Genomic DNA, 22,090 nt, shown 5'->3' on the forward strand with positions numbered 1-22,090 from the left:
TGCAGCGCACGCACGCACGCACGCGCGCGACATTTTTTTGAAAGCGACTAGCGACTTTTTCTTGTGATACTGGAAACTTTTGGAGACTTTGATGTGTCCATATATTTTAATATATATGAAACAAACAAACAAAAAAAAAACTGTACTCCGCCAGATTGTCTCTTTTGGGTCACCCAAGCCAATTCTTGCTCAAATGATCTCAAATTTTAACATGATGTGTAAAACTAAACAAGTTTTATGATGGAGATGAATCGGGCGTGCCAGTGATAATATGAAATGTCTTAATATCAACTTAGAATATTATACAATATTATTATTAAATACATTTAAAATCGAACACCTGGATATTGTAATAATATACAAATTGTAACTAACCTCTTAATTTAACAAGAAAGTAATTTTACACAAGTCTAACATGTCATTGAGTCAGAGTTTAACATGTTCATGCTAAGTTGTGACTGTTAGTATTTTTATTGATAGTTAAACCTCTGAATAAATAATTACTCATATGTACTGATTTCATATTTTCCTATGAAAAGTGAATCACTAAAATACTAGACACGGTTGGATACTGTTTTAATTCCAGTTATTTACTGTATAGCTGGTATGGCATAAACCCATCACTCTGAATAAAAAGGTCACGTGTTCTGAAGAAAAAAAAAATTAAAGCGTTACAGACATTTTTAAAGAAACTTTCTAAAAAGATTTCTAAACATTCCAAGCAGACAGTAAATCAATACACCTTTCTCTCAGTCTGAAGGTCCTTTCACTATCTGTCTGTATGATTTACAAATATTTCCACCATGTCTCCACTTTCCAATCTCACATCAGAGACGCGCAGAGTTTTATTATTAATAGCTAAAGTTTTGGATTTACACAGCACACCTTTAAAAAAAAAAAAAGGTTTAAAGGTTTTAAAATTGAAATAGTCACCTGACTGGTGATAATATTGTATTTGACACATCACTGGTGATTCTCATGTCTGTTAATTTCCTCTTATTTTTTTTAATTACTGCTCAATAATTACACTAGTTATTTAAGCTAAAGCATCGTATCATCACTAAATACTGTTACAGTATTATAAAAATACCTCACCTAACATTACTGCTGCTGTTGATGCTGTAACACTACATGAGTGTTGATAACTGTACAGGTCAGTGCTATAATAATGGAAAACTCATGAGGCGTGTCTGAAAGAGTTCATCTGATGCAGAACTTCTGCAGGACTCATCGCTGTGTCACATCATAGACTACAGGATAACATTTAATATTGCTGGGTATAAGAGACCTGGAAAAGCAGGAGGGGGATATAACAGGTCCTGTAGGTCTATTTGATGTTCATCACCCCTCTGACATGTAATACAGCGCCATCTACTGTGTCTTCCTGATATGGCACTGTGGTTGTCTAGACCAACTATTACAGAAATATTTTTTATTTATAATAACAGAAAATTACAGAAATCAAGTCCCTGTATTACTGCATCCAGGGTTTCATAGTGTTTGAGTGAAAACAGCAAAATGACAAATAATTATGAATTCTGTTAAAACAGACAGTACGGGGTAAAGTTCTAGCTTTATCCCAGAATTCCCCTGTAACTGTGACTTTAACAGTGACATTAACAGTGAGGAGACGTTACCTGTGTAGATATGATGAAACTTCACCACTAAAATTCTCAGGAGGCTCCATAGACCTCGCACTCTTCATGGAGACACCGCTGGGTGATGGGGATCCTGGTCTTTTTCCATAGAATTCACTGTACAACATTACAGACAGTCCTTTAGAGATTTATATTCACTCTTTACTCATTTTAACTGAATTCTTAATTTAGCCGCGACTTTATTTTACTTATAATGAACAGAGTAACATTTTCATGATAAGTTGTGACTGACTTTTTAATGTTGGTAAAACGTCTGAATAAGTTTTTTCTTTTTATCCTTTTTGTAACTTCATAGATTTGTATGAAAAGTTAAAAATAGATGCAGGATTATTTTTAATAGTCTATATAAAAATGCCTTTCTAAACATGGGCTATTGTTGCTCACTTTCAATATTTGTTGATTAAATAAAAAAAATGTAAACCAAAAAAATGAAATAATTAAAATGTTTGGGCTCGGGATGTTGAGCCAACATTGTGATCCTCCTCTTTAATTTCCTACGTAGTCTAATCAGCGCCCAACCACACGCATAAAGTTTTTTCCAGAGCAACAAACAAACAAAAAAAACATACTCCGCCAGATTGTCTCTGTTAGAATTATTTTATATATAAAAGAGTTATTTCTACTCTCTTCCTCATAGATCTGATATTAACGTGTTAAATCTTTCCTGTTGCTATCTTCCTGTCTCCTCTTGCATCTGCTCCTTAAGGTGTGAACGCTCCCACGCTCACCTTCCCATTCTCTCTTCATGTCTCTCTCCCTCTCTCTCTCTCCCCCTCTGTCTCCTTCCCCCTCTCCCCCTAACTCGAGCCAACATCTTGTGATCTGTCTCTGGACGGACACCTCTCTATCTTCCTCTCCTTTGATTCTTCAGGATCTCACCAGGACAATGGTGAGACAATGGTTCATGTTCTTTGTAGTAACATATGTCTATGGCACAGGCGTTTGGTCTAACATATATAAACCCCATCTTTTGCTGTTAATAAACAGAGACCTTTCTGACAGACAACGTGTGTGTGTGTTTGACTGAGTCTCTCCTGGCGCCAGAGAAGCTTACCGAAGCACAGCGGACAGACCGAGCAACTCGCCTCTCCTACTACGCAACTTTAGAAAAACTTTACAATCTGGGGGCTCGTCTAACCTTTTCTCTCCAGGAAGGTAAGTTAAGCATTATTTTTGCTATTGTACTTCCTTCCTTGGTCAGAAAAGTTTTTGAACCAATAGTTCATTTTACGTAGTAAATTGGCGTATATTTGGGGTATATTTTGGAAAAAGATACTTTATGCGTGTTAATTTGTTTTTGTCTCGCATTGTTTTTGTCATTACTCGCGTTGATTTATTGATTTAAATTACAGCGGCTGTAGCGATTGTGGTTAATTAAAAGATATAGATAAAACTAGGTGTTTAACTGAAACTGAACCGGTGTTGTTAGCAATAAGCTAAAAACATACACAGCGCTGTCGTCGCGAGTACCTACGTCACCAAAACCGCATTCTTTTAGAGGAGACGCGCTACATCGGGTGTGTTTTAAAAAGTTTTACGTTCACTAACTTCTGTTGTTGACGTAATTTATGCATTACAATATTAGTAATTTAGTGAGGCATTTGTAGTGTGCACTTTGTGTATAAGCTGGCCCTGGCGTAGAGGCGCGTGGTTAGAAAATAAATACATTAATTGGTTATAGCCATATTCCTTAGAGTGTTCTTTGGAACAGGGAACGGCGTGCAGTTGCAGTTATACACGTGGGAGGTGCATGAGTTTTATTGTCTCCCTGACGTAGAGGCGTGTGGACTCAGCCCGGCGCACCTGAGGTTCATTTTTCTGAGAGTGTTCTCAGAAACAGGGTAGATTGGCCGAATGCCTTATTAATTCACTATATTGGTATTTGATAAATGTGTGAATAGTCTCCAAAGGTGTAGAGGCACGTGAGATTTAAAATAGAATCCATATTCCTGATAGTGTTATCAGGAACGCGGAGATATTGCACATTTTGATAATACACTTATAAATTACAGTATTCTTCAGTTTTAAATAGATTCTGATACACTCTGTTCGAACGTCACACCACCCGTAATAATAAAAAAAAAAAGAAAAAAAAAGAAGCTTAAAGTGTCCGCTTAACTTCGATAAGCTTGGTTTGTTTACTAACTGTAACTTACTAACAAAATGGGTAATGGTCGTTCCAAACAGTCTCTTACTCCTAATGATTGGATGTATAATTAAGGATTTGGAATTTTGTTCAACCTTTTGTGTCACCTATTCGACAGGAGTAGGTTTTAGGAATTAAAATATATATATAAAAAAAATAAATAAATAAACTGCATGTTTTTACACAGGGACTTTCTTTGTTAATAATATAGACCGTAATTCTGCTAAATCTCTTAAAATTTCTCTAGCAGGGACCGGACACTAACCTGCCATACAACTCATGGGAAGGATTGTATGTGATCTGGATGTTAGAAGCAATTTTATTGCCTCGCTCAGAGGAAAATCTAATCACACGTTACCTACAATAAGTGCTAATGGTTAAAAAAAAAAAACCTGTTAAATGCCACACTATTACATGCAAATGCTGTAATAAACTAGGGCACTGGGAACGGCAATGCAAACAAACAATATGCAATTATTGCAAGGCAGAAGGACATTGGCCACGTGACTGTAGACAAAAAAAGAACGATATGGAAAATGGGTATATCTCTTCTACTTTACAGGCTCACCAAATGCATCAGACCACCCCATCAGGTAATATGGGCCCAACCAGGCCTACACATGTTAAAACACAATGGAAATTTCGCCCATAGGGCTGCCCACAGAGCAAGAACCCCACAGTGAGTATGTTGACCTTGGTACTGAATAAGGATCCACAAAACCTACCCATTTTAATGTTAAATGTCAATGGTACTCCTTATCCTTTTATGGTAGATACTGGAGCTACATGCTCTTCTTTTAGTGGTTCTCAGTACCATGGACCTGTTTCAGCATCGACTATCAGCTCTGTAGGGATTGATGGGGTCCCAATTTCATGCCCTAAAACTTTTCAACTTCCTGTAACTAGCCCAGATGATCCAAATTTGCATTTCCGTCATCGATTTGTTGTGATACCCTCATCTCCGTTCAATTTACTAGGCCGAGATGTACTGTCTAAATTAGGCTGTTCTATATCTTTTGCAGAGGGCAAAACTGTTTTAAAGACCCCTAATAATCTGACTATGTTCTCTGATGTGATCCCACAGGTTGATTCTACTGGTGAATCTATTGTCATCCCATCCTACTTGTCTTCTGTACCTCCGAGGTTGTGGTCGACTCATGCTAATGAAGTGGGCACAGTTTGCACTACACCATACACAGCAAGACTTAAAACACTGACACCTGTGTATTGTAAACAATACCCTCTTTCACCAGACAAAGAGGCTGGCATTGAGAAGGTGATTTTGTCATTAATACAACAAGGTGTCCTAGTTCCTACCCAATCTCCATACAATACACCTGTTAATCCTATACAAAAGGCAGGTGGAAAAGGATGGAGATTTACCCAAGATTTGCGCAAAATTAATGATATTGTAATTCCTGCCAGTCCTATTGTTCCAGACGTCCCATCCATCTTGACGTCAATACCTCCAAATCATTCATATTTTACAGTAGTTGATTTGTGTTCTGCCTTTTTCAGTGTCCCTGTCAGTGAGCAGACGCAGCCTATATTCGCTTTCACCTTCAAAAACCAACTGACCTGGACTCGTCTTCCTCAAGGGTTCATAGACTCTCCAGCTGTGTTCTCCTTTGTTGTAAGAGAGGCCATGGCTTCCCTGACCCTGCCTGAGAACGTCCGCCTTCTGTTATACGCGGACGACATCCTCCTCTCAGCTGAAACTGAGGACTTATGTCGCAAACATTCACTGCGCATGCTGACACATCTGGCTGATGTTGGATTCAAGGCTTCACTCACTAAGCTTCAATTTTGCTTACTGCAGGTCTCCTATCTGGGATTCACAATCGCCCAGGGACAAAGAACATTATCTGCTGATCGCATCCAATCTGTTGTCGAGATTCATCCACCTGCCACAAAGCAAGCAATGATGAGCTTTCTTGGACTTATAAACTATTGTAGGCAGTTCATTCCTGACTGTTCCTACTATGACAAGATATTGCGACAGTCATGCTCCTCCACTCAACCAGACAAAATCACACGGACATCTGAGATGAAGGACTCTTTTTGTTACCTCAAGCAATCTCTAAGTTCAGCTCCGGCATTGGGTCTACCTGATTATGGCAAGGCATTTCACCTGTATGTCTCTGAAGGCGGGGGGGTCGCAGCGGGGGTCTTAGCCCAAGATTACGGCGGGTCTTATCGGCCAGTTGCATACTTATCTAAAACCCTAGATCCTGTAGCATCAGGACTTCCTGCTTGTCTGCGAGCGGTGGCTGCCTCTGCTCTCATTGTCACAGATGCTGAAAAAATTGTTCTCTCGTACCCCTTAGTATTACACTCTTCTCACCAAGTTATAACGATCCTTAATAATATTCAAACACAGCACATGACAGCTCAACGTCGTTCAGGATACGAAGCTATTCTTTGTGCCACACATAATCTAACTATTAAACCAATATCAACACCCAACACTCCGGCTGTACTCTTACACCGCCTCATGACACTCTGTGGCCCCGATCAGACCCAACCAGACTGGGCTGATCATGACTGTTTACATGAGATCACCACTACCTCGGCAGTGCACTCCGATTTATCTACCACTCCTTTAGAGCATGGCACCCATATTTATGTTGATGGCTCTTGTTCGAGGCCTAATGATAATGTGACATATTGCGGCTATTCTATCTGTCAACTGCCCAATATTGTATTAGAAGCTTATTCGTTGCCCTTTCTTTCAGCGCAAGCTGCTGAACTTACCGCTCTTACTCGTGCATGCCTCCTATTTAAAAATCAACCTGTTACTATCTTTACAGATTCACGTTATGCTTATGGTGTCGCACACGATTTCGGAAGGATTTGGGCTTCGCGAGGTTTTAAATCAGCCGATGGAAAGCCTATTTCACATGCTACTCTTGTAACTGATCTTTTACAAGCTAGTTTGCTTCCCTCACAATTGGCTATAGTGAAGGTCAAAGGTCATGCATCTGGTGACTCTGAAGAGGTTTTGGGTAACTGTTTAGCTGATGAAGTTGCCAAATGGGCCGCTAAAGAAGCACCTTTGTCCACACAGGTTTGTAGGGATACAGTATTCTCTCTGGCGTCCCATGTCTCCATCCCAAGTTTGTCATCTGACATTGACATAGCCTTCTTGCAAACCCATTCATCACCCGAAGATCTACATTTTTGGTCCTCCCGTAAGTGTTCACCTGGCAGCGATATGCTAATTCGGGATGAGACTGGCCGTATAGCTCTTCCAGCATCTGTCCTCCCGTTATTAGTGCGACATTTTCATGGTATTTCACATGTCGCAAAACGGGGGGTAATCCGTATGATCGAGGACAGATTCTGCATTCGCAATATCAAAGAGGCTACACTTGTTCATTTAGATTCCTGTTTGATCTGTGCTCGCGCAAATACACAAGGACAACATGTTAAACATGATGCCTTGCCGATGCCTATTGCACCATTTCAATGTTTACAAATTGACTTTACACACATGCCACCTGTCAGAAATCTTAAATACATGCTTGTAATTGTGGACAGATTTTCTAAATGGGTAGAAGCATTTCCATGCTCAAAAGAAAATGCCCCAGTGGTAGTTAAAATTCTGGCTAAAGAAATCATTCCTAGATATGGTATTTCAACATCTATTGACAGTGATAATGGCACGCCCTTCTTCTCCAAAGTGACACAAAAATTGTGTACATTTTTAAGCATTGATTGGAAATTTCACATCCCCTACCATCCCCAAAGTTCTGGTGTGGTAGAAAGGATGAACAGAACAATCAAAGATAGGTTGACCAAAGCCATGATGGATACAGGTAAGAACTGGGTTGACCTGTTACCTTCTGTGCTTTGTGAAATTAGAATGACACCCAACTCTACAACCAAACTTTCACCATTTGAGATTATAATGGGACGACCATTCCCCACCCTCTGGGTAAAAGTAACCCCGGTGTTTCCCTTACAGGTGATCTGGACGTGATTGTCGGCGATTACACACAAGCACTCATTGAAAAACTGAACAGTGTTCATGGTAATGTCTCTGCTTCTCTGCCTCTGCCTACAGACAAGCCTACTCATTCTTTCATCCCAGGTGATACAGTGCTGGTGAAAAGTTTGAATCCCAGGAAGGTGGGGGACGCTGCCTACAGTACACCTACAACTGTAATTGCAGTGACTCGCACAGCTGTTCTCACAGATTCACAGCCACAGTGGATTCACGCCAGCCTTGTGAAGAAGGCACCGCAGACGACTCTGACTGCTTGAAATAATCGACCACTACTTCACAAGATCTCCTAGCCCGCACCGAGGGGCTAGTGGAGCGACACACGTCCTGAAGACACCTCAAAAGGGGGCTCTCGTCGCTTCTCACCTTTTTCACATACACATATAGGTTCAACTTTGTATTAGCTCTTTTTCCACATTTTATTTTATTTTGTGCCAACGCCTGATGACCTATGTACTGTTAATTTCATTTCTAATTGTGATTCTAGAAGTGATTTAATCCTGATCTTCTCTATAACTGTTCTATCTATTCTCTTTATCATCCTTCTTATCATTTTTGCTGACTTTACTAATTATGAATCTCTTGCTATGTTAACTAATTGACATTCACAAATTCTTTTAGAATTTAAGGGGGCAACTGTAAGAATTATTTTATATATAAAGGAGTTATTTCTACTCTCTTCCTCATAGATCTGATATTAACGTGTTAAATCTTTCCTGTTGCTATCTTCCTGTCTCCTCTTGCATCTGCTCCTTAAGGTGTGAACGCTCCCACGCTCACCTTCCCATTCTCTCTTCATGTCTCTCTTCCCCTCTCTCTCTCTCCCCCTCTGTCTCCTTCCCCCTCTCCCCCTAACTCGAGCCAACATCTTGTGATCTGTCTCTAGACGGACACCTCTCTATCTTCCTCTCCTTTGATTCTTTAGGATCCCAGCAGGACATTTACAGTGGTTCATGTTCTTTGTAGTAACATATGTCTATGGCACAGGCGTTTGGTCTAACATATATAAACCCCATCTTTTGCTGTTAATAAACAGAGACCTTTCTGACAGACAACGTGTGTGTGTGTTTGACTGAGTCTCTCCTGGCGCCAGAGAAGCTTACCGAAGCACAGCGGACAGACCGAGCAACTCGCCTCTCGTACTACGTAACTTTAGAAAAACTTTACAGTCTCTTTTGGGTCACCTTAGCCGGTCCTAAGCGCGGATAAAGTAAGAGGGTTTAAATTGTGCTATTAGTTTAATAAGCTAATTATAAAAAAAAAAAACTAACATTAACTAATTAACACTAGTATCTACTGTATGTTCCTTTCGTATTCTATATATTTATTTTATTTTTCTTTATTATACAATTAACAAAAGTAAAACAGGCATCTAACACTAGCTTGTTCTTTTCTTTTTCTATTCTCTCATTTCGTTTTATTTATTACATAATAATAATAATAATAATTATTATTATTATTATAAAAACCTTGCTACATGTACTGTGTTAAGCTAACAGAGATTGTAATAGCATTTGCATATTTTTGCTCTTTTGTTTTTTTAAGTGCTTCAATTAAAAATAAATTAATAAAATAAATAAATTAAAAAAAATATATATATATATATACACAAAAAGTGACCAAAGCCAATTCTTGCTCAAATGATCTCAAATTTTAACAAGATGTGTAAAACTAAACAAGTTTTATGATGGAGATGGATAATATAAAATGTCTTAATATCAACTTAAAATATCATAAAATTGTAAAATTGTAACTAAAATTGTAAATTGTAACGAAATCGACACCTGGGTATTGTAATAAAATACAAATTGTAACTAACTTCTTAATTTAACAAGAAAGTAATTTTACACAAGTCTAACATGTCATTGACTCAGAGTCTAACATGTTCATGCTAAGTTGTGACTGCTAGTATTTTTATTGATAGTTAAACCTCTGAATAAATAATTACTCATATGTACTGATTTCATATTTTCCTCTGAAAAGTGAATCACTAAAATACTAGACACGGTTGGATACTGTTTTAATTCCAGTTATTTACTGTATAGCTGGTATGGCATAAACCCATCACTCTGAATAAAAAGGTCACGTGTTCTGAAGAGGCTATTTTTTTTAAAGAGTTCCAGACATTTTTAAAGAAACTTTCTAAAAAGATTTCTAAACATTCCAAACAGACAGTAAATCAATACACCTTTTTCTCAGTCTGAAGGTCCTTACACTATCTGTCTGTATGATTTACAAATATTTAAACGATGCTTTTCCACTTTCCAATCTCACATCAGAGACGCGCAGATTTTTATTATTATTAGTAAAAGTGTTGGGTTTACACAGCACACCTTAAAAAAAGGTTTAAAGGTTTTAAAATTGGAACAATCAGTTTTAAATAGTCACCTGACTGGTGATAATATTGTATCTGACACATCACTGGTAATTCTCATGTCTGTTAATTTCCTGTTATTTTTCAAATTACTGCTCAATAATTAAACTAGTTATTTAAGCTAAAGCATCGTATCATCACTAAATACTGTTACAGTATTATAAAAATACCTCACCTAACATTACTGCTGCTATTGATGCTGTAACACTACATGAGTGTTGATAACTGTACAGGTCAGTGCTATAATAATGGAAAACTCATGAGGCGTGTCTGAAAGAGTTCATCTGATGCAGAAGTTCTGCAGGACTTATCAACATAGTTTCATAAATAGATGATGTGGTAAAAAAGAGGGATAAAAAACGATTCATAAAACAGATTTAAATCCCTCAATACACAATCCATGATGCTTATGCTATTTTTAATTAATTATTAAATTAATTAATTAATAAAACTACTTATTGCAATATTTTTCACGACATCCTCAATAATACTTAAAGACACGGTAATATCTGTAATTTATCTATACCAGTCGTTGTAGGTATGGAATACAAATGCGGGCTATGTAGAGTATTTTACATTATGGTGTTTTTATCTATTTCCGTTTAATACACTGGTAGATAATATTTTGCTGCAAAGTAAAGCTTGAAATTTAACTTCTGCTTGAGTTTGTTTTCGTTATATTTTTGATGTTTTTTTTCGCTGATAGTCAAAAATTGGCATAACAAATTGATTAATAACGCATAATATCTGAATCAAATATCTGTTCATACTGATCAGAATGTCTTTAGTCATTTAACCAGCATAACGTTTCCCCATCAAAGATCTGATGGGGCAGTAATCACTTATCACTATGGTGAATAGATGCGGCAGCAGAGACAGATTAAATCCCCATAAACATTCACACCTGAACACAATACTAACAGAACTAAACAGGTCCAGAGGGTCAGCGCCTGTTATCAGGACAGGGATCACCTACAGGATACTACTGTAATTTTTACTGCTTATATATTTTTGCCATAGTTTCATTTGGTTTTCCGCGATTTCATGTTTTATTTGTCTGTGTGTGTGTACGTGTGTGTGTGTGTGTGTGTGTGAGAGAGAGACAGAGAGAGAGAGAGAGCGTCCGCGGGAGAGGGCTAGTATTGTGATTTATCCAAGGTTACTAAAGACTGGCTTACTACTACTAATAAAAATATTTCAATGTAACCCATGGGTCTCAATCACAAAAAATCAGCCAACGCTGTAAACAGATGACAAGACAAATTATATAGGCTACTCTGAAACGTTAATTTGAACATTATATATATATATATATATATATATATATATATATATATATATATATATATATATATATATATATATATATATATATAATTACGGGGCTTCTCAGTCTTTCGTTAATTTTACTACTGACTCGAAACCAATGCGGCTTATTAAAGATGCACTGTTTTATTAGACATGGCTGTTTTGTAATGTTCTGCAGAATAAACCCTGTCTACGGTTCGAATATACTGTGAACGTCTCAAAGTCACGTCTCTAGATCCTTCTGCAGTAATGTTATTGTTATTGGTGTAAATTATTAACGTATCGATGTATTTCACTTGCAGACAAAATAGTCTAGTAACGAAAGTAACGAATTTGTCACTACTCTTCTCTCACGCAACACGGCTAAAAAGATTTAAAAAAATGACACCAATCCTGCCATGATGCCACCCTGCCCATACACAACACTGGCTGGGGAGATAAACTCAGACTTTACAAAACTTACTATTATTTCATGAGATGAAATTAAGCTAGGATGAAGAGAACAGAAATTAACTCTCTGTGTAATATCTAAGTAGAGTGTAACTGGAGCAGCCACAAAATGCCCCCCGTCTAACCCGTCTAACTCTGTTTAAGAAAAGCTCACGGACACCAAACCTGCAGCACCAAACTGTAATTTTTATTATCTTTTTAGCCGTGCTGAATAAGAGAAGAGTACTGACAAATTCGTTACTTTTAATAACGTGATGTTTGGTTGGATATTATATAATTTCCAAGTTTGATAGTGTCGATTTTAGAGTGCATTATACGTGCGATGTAAAAAGGAAGTAAATAAACACGTAGCAATGCAAAGAGGACAGAGCTGCGAAATATTTAAGCAATATAAATTCCAAAGTGTGATCATAATGGTTGTTGTTGCTGCTGTTTAGGTAATTGGTTCCATCGTGTTACTGAACGCAACTGTGTTCACAAAACTGAGCGGAGGGAAAGAAAAACACTGGCTAACGTGTTTGAATGAAAAGGGGCGGCGGCTTTTCTTTGAAGATAGCGATTGCGTAATGGGGGGCAATCCGTGGCGGGGGGGGTTCGGGCATAACACACCTCTGAACGTCTTTTGTCTTGTAAATGATTATCTTCGTTCACCTTCCAATCCCCCACAGCGCACACACTCTCTACACTGCTGCTATGTCTGTTAGGGCACTTGGTTATACACAGCACTTTAATGTATGAAAAACTTACTTCCTGGTTTGTTTTATTTTAAATATTGCTTATTACCTTTTCCCTCAAAATAAACATTAAACATAAACAACATGTTATTATTGTGTAAGGACAAAAGGCAATTTAAGGACAAAAACAGACTCTGCGCTTGTGTTTAGGACTGATGCTGAACAGCTGTGTTCATAGGTTTAATTAACGATTTACAAGACAACAGTTAAAGCGTTTGTGGATGAGGTGTGTGTGTGTGTGTGCGCGCGCGCGCGCTCCTGCATTTCTCCGTTGGTTTAACACAAACATTTTGGGCGCAGACAAGTAAGCCTGAAGTACCCCTCCCCCCGCCAAACACACACACACAGAGCAATTAGCACCATGTCATAGTCAGTATTCTCCACTGAGGTTTCTTACCTTCCACTCCTCCTAAGTTTCTTAAAACCCCCCAAAAAATTATACTGAGAAAAAAATTATTATGGGTCACATAATCACAAACTAGCACAGATACATATGATCAAGTGTTTAACTGTTGTTTTCATTTGTTTCTATAACCAGTAATAATAATAATAATAATAATAATTATTATTATTATTATTATTAGCCCAACTCTTTGACTATTTAAAACAATGTCGGGTCCCATTTTTTGCACATTGAAGTTGTTGGTTTAAGTAAATGTATTTTTAAATACACAATCCCCCAACAATTAAAACACGCACACATGACTTTAAAAATATAATTTATTCTTCCAAAACTAGTCAAAGGTAAAACAATAATTTGTATAAAACAGGTGAAAACATGTTTAATTTTTGCTTAAAGGTCATTAAAATACCCGGATAACACCAGCTGCTTATCAGTCTCTATCTGGTTCTTTTATATTAAAATATCATTTTTTTTTATATTAAAGATGGAACTGTTTAATTCTTTGTTTCCCCCCTAAAGTATCAGACGTTTTGCAATTCTATGTTCAGAACATACAGTAGACCTGACCAAACATCATTCTAAAGCTGTTGCACTGTGACGTCATCCCTCCTACAGCTCCCTCAACAGCTTGTTCAGGCTCCTCCAGTAGCTCCAAAAGGCCAACCGTCATCCGTCTGACCCCCCAATCCTCCACGGCGGAGCTCTGCTTAAAGACAACAGGAGAATTTAGTGAAGACAAAGATAAATAAACTTTACAGAATATCTAGTTATAATAAATATAAAAGATATTAGTAAACCTACACCACAGAGTGTGTAAAATACTGTTTTGGGGAATTCTGGAATGTAAATAAACTGGGATAACTTTAACCATTGAACTTTGTTAGTGTTAACCCCGGTCTGTCTGTATTATCGTCTGCATTAAATTAAAATGCGCTTTTCATACAAATAAGTTAGGCGATATAACACTCGTATATATTAGTTAATCTCTGAAGCCAAACTATAACTTCCCGAGTACTGAAGCCCCCCTCACCTCCCCACACACACACACCTCCCCCTCCCCCCACACCTCCACACACACCCCCCCTCCCCCCCCACTCCTTAACTGATAAACACTTCAGAGTTTTTATCCAGCTCGGTAACTAAGCGCTCGCGCTGCCGCGCAAAGTCACGGGCAAATTGAGAAAAATATAAACCGGGTTATGAGCGTTTAGCTCGCGAGCTCCTGTACATCTATTCTCAGCTTGTGTCCTTCATGAACTGCATCACATTATATTCACAGATATAACCTGCAGATTAACTCTTACCCAAAGAACAAATAAATGCTGAATTTATCCAGACAACACGCGGTCAGACTCTAAAGGCATTTTTATAGAGCACAAACACTCTTCATCCGGTAGTGCAGCTTTTGTAATAGGGACATTAAGAGTATTTTCGAAGCTTTAGTGTCTTTTTAGTTGAAGAGGAGTGACATTGTGAGTTTGTGACACTGACAGTAAGCTGTAATGTTAACTCCAGACTTGGTAAACAGATCATTAAGATATCTAAAGTTACATCTGACCGCTGCTGGTGCTGCCAGTGATTTTCAAAATGGCCGATAAAAAAACTAAACTGGGAAATAAACTGTAAACTAATCCCAAACAAATTTTATAAATTAAAACACCACTTACCGCGAATAGTCCATTAAGCCGCCATCTTCATCTCTAGTGCAGTTTGGTAGCGTCAGTTCGGCGGGGGTGGGAGCGGGTTGTTAAAATCACGTGATTGCAACTCAGCGCAGCTAAATTGCTGGCTTGTGTTAACGTGTCCCTGAGAACGAACCAGGTAAATACATAAATAGGGCTTGAATGGGCGTGTTTACTGTGAAATCTTGACACGCCTTTCTCGAAGAAAAAGGAGGGGGGACTACGGCGTGCATAGGGCAGCCGTACGCCATTCGTACGCCATTCACACGGCCGCGGCTATTTGGCGTGGCTCCATCTGTATCTGTGTTTGTGCCCCCTGCAGCTTAACGACTACACGACTTCTTATCATCGATATAAAAAAACTACTGGAAAATAATTAAGATTAGACACCAAACACTGATGGTTTATAATGACACCAAAATAGGTGTTTTGTGTTTGTGAGCCGTGTCCCATTGTAGTCTATTAGAATATAATACTGCTGGGCATGAGAGTAGGGCTGCAACAACGAATCTATAAAAATCTATTACTAAAAGCGTTGGCAACGAATTTCATTTTAGATTTGTTGTGTCGCGCGACACAGAGACATTTGATTATTTAAAAAAAAAACTTTAGTTGAGAGCGAAGTGGAGTGAACACACTCGGTCTCGTGCACTGATGCTAGCAGAGTTCGGCGCCTCAGACAGGGCGGAGCAAAAAAACTCAAGGTTTACTATTTAATTTTATATTACTGCTCAATGTTTAGGCTGCTCTTTGCCTGAAGTAATTTACGTGTATTGTACAAAAAAATGCAGTGCACCAGATACCAATATTTACAATTATTTATAATTAAAGACGAGCAAAAAATTTTATTAAATTTTGCCTTGTTTAACGAGCGAGTCTTGATATACCAATTATCACTATTATGTAGTACGTATGCGCTTCTTGTTTTGACACTGAGCATCACATGATCATAACTAAGCCAATGGTCATTCTCAGTGTGTGACTGACTGTGTGAGAAAGTCGTCCCACACAGCAGCCACCACCACCCCCCGGCTAGCAGCCTCCCCACCAGCTTCTGAAGGTGTTTGCCATCACTCTATGACTCGCTTCACTCCAGTGAGCTGTACAACTACACGTCAGAGCGTTCACACAAAAATCAAGCGTATAAACGCCATGAACGATTAATTAATCCTTAATTAATTAAATTTTTTTAGACTATTTTGATTATTGATTTTAGTTGATAGCATCGATTAATCATGGCGTCATTAAAATTTTTTTCCATCGCATTTCTTCCTTGAAGACAGTCATTCTCCACTATACCTAATTATTTTAATTATAGGTTTAATAACCTTCTTAGTGACGCTTCTCACTGCATCATTTAGCAATAAATAACGTGTTGGAAGACTCCTAACTTTTTACCTGGTTAAATCTAGGTGGTGACTTTTTGGCCGGGTAGTGTGCATGTGTGTGTGTGTGTGTGTGTGTGTGTGTGCTTACAGTATAACATATTCAACCTTAATTTGGATTAATTGTCAAACTTATCCAACACTACATGATACATTACCGTTCTTCTAAAAGCCTGGAAATATCTTTGTCCCAGTCAGGATTATCCATCTTTGAAAATTAGTAAAGATAGCACAAACACACAGCCAAATCCTGAAGAGTCTGATCTCCTCTGCTGTGATAAATTACACTCCTAGAAAACACAAAAACAAATGTGCAGTTACACTAAACACACAAATTATCACAAATTTGCCATAAACGGGTCTTCTTTGATTAAAAACGTGTGTTTTAAATTAATACTGTATTGAAAATCAAAATACGTTTAACATGTAACATTTAGAAAAGTCTCTCATTCCTCAGTCATATAGAAGAATTCATGAGTTCCTCTTCTTGAGTGGAGATGATGGACTATGACGGTCAATTTCACTTTTAACTGTTCATCACTGACATCTCACATGATAAATTACTTTAAACTAAATATTTTATAGTGAGTCATTATTTTTTGTCTCAAAGTGAGTACAATATGTTTAAGTGTCGTGGTAAGGAAACTAGAACGATTCTCTAGAGAAAACAATATAATCTACAGTCCCCTTCAAAAGTATTGGAACAGCTGGGCTAATTAATTAGCTTTTGTTTTACACTTGAGGCATTTGTGAGACTGAAACAACTAATAACATCAAATATTTTATTAAATCCAAACCATTTTTCAGGTGATTAATAATATTGACAAATTAAACCAATAAGTGTTTCTTGTTGTCAGTGTGAGTGTTTAAACAGTTTGTAGCTCTGAATGTCTGAGAGCTATAAGCTGTAAAAACACTCACACTGTGTATACAGTGCTTTTAGTTTTTAGTGCTTTTATATTTATTGTTATAAAAGTATAAAGCCCGTGTTTACGTCATGCTGTGCGCGCGCCTGTGCTCCGTGAGTTCCTCGTGCTCTCGGTGTGTTCAGGTTTATGAGCTGCTGCTGTTTTATTAAAATACACCGTGTATTACAGTTTTTCTCGATTGGTTTGGCTCATTTCTTGAAACCGAGATGACATTTTCAAAATAACATGGACAAATCTCCAAACCACCTTGCAATTGTTCACAACAGAATGTCATTTCTCATTGGTTTTATCAAATTCAAAAAGGCTTAAGTACATGTCTCAAGTGACTCTGTGCTTTTTTTTAAATGATTATGTACAAGTAGCTACAGTTAGCACAATGAGCCTACAGTTAGCACATTTTCCAAATAAATAGATCTTGCTGATCTAAACTGATTAGTTGATTTTTCAGTGAAATGGTTACTCTCTCCAAAACATATCAGCATGGTTTTATTGTGTAAGTCATCATATGCACAATTGTCTGTTCAACTGTCAAAATTAGTCAAGGATATAATACCATAAAAGAATTTCTTGGAACATTTGATAAATTTATGACAGTAATTGACAATCAATCAGGTGAAATTAGAACTAACGAAGGAGTAGGCCTGTCACGATAACAAATTTTGCTGGACGATAAATTGTCCAAGAAATTATTGCGATAAACGATAATATTGTCGATCTGAGACCATTTTAATTTAGAATAATAATAATGGCATAATAATGCACATAAAACAAAATGCACGTAGAAAAAAATTGCACTTCAAAAAATGCATTCCATATGCAAGGCTCAACATGCATTCCATAACAGGCAAAACTGCCTGTTAGGACCTTTGTAAACAAACAAACAAAAAGCCTCAAGCCATATGCAAAAAACTTTTGAAAAATGGTTATATATATATATATATATATATATATATATATATATATATATATATATACAATCCAAGCTGTGGATTAAGGTCTGCTATTTTTATTTGATGAAAAAAATGCCGTTTTTTTTTTCAAAGCTTCAAATTGATTCAGTGTCTTCTATTTGTCATCATAATTTGTTAATTATTTAAGTTAATTAAATATATTTATTGTAGGCCTATCTTATGTTTTTTTATTTATATTATTTTATTGTTTTTTTCTGTTGTCACTATCAGAAATGCTGCAGGTGCGTGAATTTTATATGAATCCAGGTTCTGTAACTTCTGTTGTTGATCTGTTCTGCATGTTTCGTTTGCTCGTTAAAATAAACCCGTGATTTTTATTTTTAACGGATCACAGACACGTGTCAATTTAATTTTTTACTTAATGACAATTTAATACTATAATCTTATAATATTAACGGATAAAAATCGGATAACAAGCGGCGGTTGTCGGTCGGGAAAATGAACCGAAATGAGCATATTATATAAATATTTTATCTGTGAATTAAACACCACTCACCAGTATTAGACTGTGTTGGGGGAGATTAGCCGGCTTTTCGACGATACTAAAGGGCAGCATCTCTTTAGCAATCAAGCAAACTACACTGTCGGCGAGTGCACACCATTTTGCACTGTCCTGTTTGTACTTTGTTTGTCGACTAAACAAACTCACACATCTCAGATGACCAATCAAACAGTTTGTTTACAGTAGTTACCTGACAGGTGTTGTCTATGATTATGACTGCTGCCAAAAGTATATAGACAGAGCTTGGCCCGGGGCCAGTTTCATTTGCAGTGTGAACATGGAGCACCTCGCCAAGTACAACAGCAACTTCCTGCTCGAGGAAGAGGAGGAAGAAGAAGAGGAAGAGGAGGAGTGAGAATGCGTGGAGGAATAAGGGGAAGAGGCCGAGGAGAACGGAGGCACCATGATGTCCCAGATGAAACCCGGGCCACCCTTATTGACCACATTATAAACCATCGCCTCACAATGGCAGAGGCAGGTCGCCGAGTGCAGCCTAATGTGCCTCGGTCTACAGTCTCATCCAAACCTTTCGCAGGGAAAACAGGTACAGAACTATTCTATTGAACTATTCAGTGTTGGTGTGTGTGTAGGCCTAGAGTACTGGAATATCTTCATGTGATGTTATATGATACTATAAAAATGACAAAGAAAAAAAAAATAGAGAAAATACTGTGAATACTATTCCAGTCACTGTGCAGTGCATCACACTTTTAGTACCATAAAACAGCAGTACAAATACATTGCTAACTCATTTTGTAACAAATTTACAGTGTTGACCTTTGACTTGTATGTCTAGGATTGGACGACAGCCTCAAGTGGGTGGCAGAAGAAAACTTCTAAATGAACAACAAGAACGAGAAATATGCAACATGGTCATTGCAAATAATGCCATCACACTGAGACAGATTCGTAATGCAATCCTTCTAGACAATGTAATGTTCCAAAATATAAACTCTGTCAGCATCTCCACAATAGAAAAAAGAAACATCAGATGACCATGAAACAGATTTACAGGGTACCATTTGAGAGAAACTCTGACAGAGTGAAAGAGCTGCAGTACCAGTATGTGCATGTAAGTCAACTACTGGTTGTCTATCATTGTAACACTATTATAGTAAGACATGGTTACCACTTTTTTTTGTTTTGCTTTATCCTTTTTACCTTCAGAATCCAGCTTTGTGTGACTAGAAATTGTCTTCAGTTTTTCACTCCCTCTTTTTACAGTACTTTAGATCCCATCTGCAGTATCTGTCTCTACTTGACTGATTAGATTTATTTTTATTCTATTGTCGAGAATAATGGCATTAGAAGGCAACGAAACCCCTCACATCCTAGTGTTCGTTGATGAAGCTGGCTTCAACCTGGGCAAAGATCGAAGGCGTGGCCATAACATCATTGGCCACCGAGCCACTGTGGATGTCCCAGGCCAGCGAGGAGCAAATATAACAATGTGTGCCGCTATATCAGAAAGAGGTGTGGCCACACACATTCCCAGTTTAGGGCCCTACAATACACAAAAGCTCCCCAATTTTTTGGACCACCTTTATACTGATCTGATCCCGGAAAATACGAGAGGTAAAGAAGGACCTCAGCTACCACATTATGTCATTGTGTGGGATAATGTGAACTTCCACCGTGGCCCACGCATCAGAACCTGGTTCATCACCCATCCCCGGATGCTAATGAAGTTTCTTCCACCTTACTCTCCTTTCCTAAATCCAATTGAGTTTTTTTTCATCTTGGAGGTGGAGGGTGTATGAGCATCAGGCTCAAGACCAGAGGGCCCTGCTGCATGCAATGGATGCTGCATGTGAGGACATCACAGGGGATCAATGTAGGGGATGGTTGAGACATTCACACCGTTTCTTCCCTCGCTGCATCGCAAGAGAAAATATCCGTTGCGATGTGGATGAGAATTTATGGCCTAACAGAGAGCAGCTCGTCGATGGCCAGGAGGATGAGGATGGTGGCCAGGAAAGAGAGGGTGACAATGGCGACCACTGAAAATATTACTGTACTATAGTTCTGCAACTTTATTTACAGTATGGTAGGCTAGAGTTTTTTTTGTTTTTGTGTTTATAACTGTTCACATTTACAGAATCCTGTATACGTTTTCTTTTCACAGTATGTTCCCTAATGTTAGCATTTCTTTGTACGAATAAAAATGTTTACAGTTTCCTTGAGTATGAGTGGTTTATTGGAGGCTGCTTTTACTGTAAAATCTTTTAGTTTTATTCATAGTTGTATTCTGTTGCTAGACCTGTGCCTCAGTGACAAAACGTCTAAGCATTTTGACTTGCAGTGCTTAAACAATGCCAAAGGTATAATGCATTTTGGGGGCATTGACTATTTATATGAGAAGGATATTTAGTTTTGACACATGAATAAACTGTTTTGGGAGAGATATGAGCTTTTGCAGGGGATCCATGGTGTTGTGCTAAACCATCCAGGTTATTTTGACAAAAGCACTAAATGAATGCACATGTGTCAAGGCAATTGAGAGGGATCTGTGCTATTTTGACTGTACTGACCTTTTATATGGGAAAGGAATCTGCTTTTGAAGCATGGATGAAGAGTTTGGGGAAAGATATTTGATTTTGCTAGTGAGCTATAATGTTGAGCAGAACTGTAAGACTGTTTGGCCAAATGACCTTATGGTTTTGAGAATGTCATCTGGGTTTCAAGAAATGAGCCAAACCAATCGAGAAAAACTGTAAAATAAGTGAGATTATAATAATATTCCTCAGCGCACAATTACAGATAGTGTGTACATGCAAATACTTACCGGTTTAAGAATTTAAAATGTCATGAAAATAAGAATATTACAGTAGTCCTCAGGCTGCCTTCTGCGCATGCGCGAAAACACACTTTTCACACTTTTGGACCGCTGTTTTTTAGAAGGAATAAAAACGCACTCATTTTATTTCGTTTACTATTTAATATTTTTATTTAAAAAGAAAATAATTAAACACGTATTAGTTTTGAATGATGTATCTATAATCCCCGACGATGAAATGTTCGTTGTTTCTTCTTGACCACAAAAGCCACAACTTAAGTTTTATTTTTACATTTTACGCTTAACAATGAAACAAGAAAGACGAAATTAAATTCAGGACTAAAAAAACAAAAGACTCGCGCTAATAAAAGTATATTTCCCACATATTTTACGGTTTTAAATCATAAAAATAAAAAAATAGGAAGTTGAGAGGCCTATAAAGAACAAACGCCATAAACAGCCCTAAAGATTTACCACTTCGGGGTTTATACGAGTTTCATTTACACAATATCCGCGTGAATCTTATATAAAGTCGTTAATAATAATAAAATATCTCACCTTCAATCGACATTCTTGTTGTGTGAATATCACCGTTTCTGCCGATAAAGTTTACATTCTCCAAACGCTGCACAAAATGTAGCCGAGACTTTACAGTAGGAAACACTTTCGGTTTGGACAGCAGGGTTGCCAAGTGCAGGAAGAATCCACATACTACAGTCGGGATAAAACCCTCCCGATAGCGTTAATCCTACCGCGGTGAAGTTAG

The 22,090-nt window shown here is 37.7% G+C and overlaps 1 long non-coding RNA gene across 1 annotated transcript; it reads right to left on the reverse strand.

Annotated features, from left to right (window-relative positions):
* Positions 1–1,638: 1,638 nt before the first annotated feature.
* On the reverse strand, positions 1,639–21,969 carry LOC128534572 (uncharacterized). The gene is made up of 3 exons (XR_008361493.1): positions 21,883–21,969; positions 16,305–16,436; positions 1,639–1,754 (listed from the first exon to the last, which is right to left on the reverse strand). It is a non-coding gene; the product is annotated as an uncharacterized LOC128534572 (long non-coding RNA).
* Positions 21,970–22,090: the final 121 nt, after the last annotated feature.

Source organism: Clarias gariepinus, chromosome 12 (assembly GCF_024256425.1).
Source record: "Clarias gariepinus isolate MV-2021 ecotype Netherlands chromosome 12, CGAR_prim_01v2, whole genome shotgun sequence".
Taxonomy (NCBI): Eukaryota; Metazoa; Chordata; class Actinopteri; order Siluriformes; family Clariidae; genus Clarias; species Clarias gariepinus.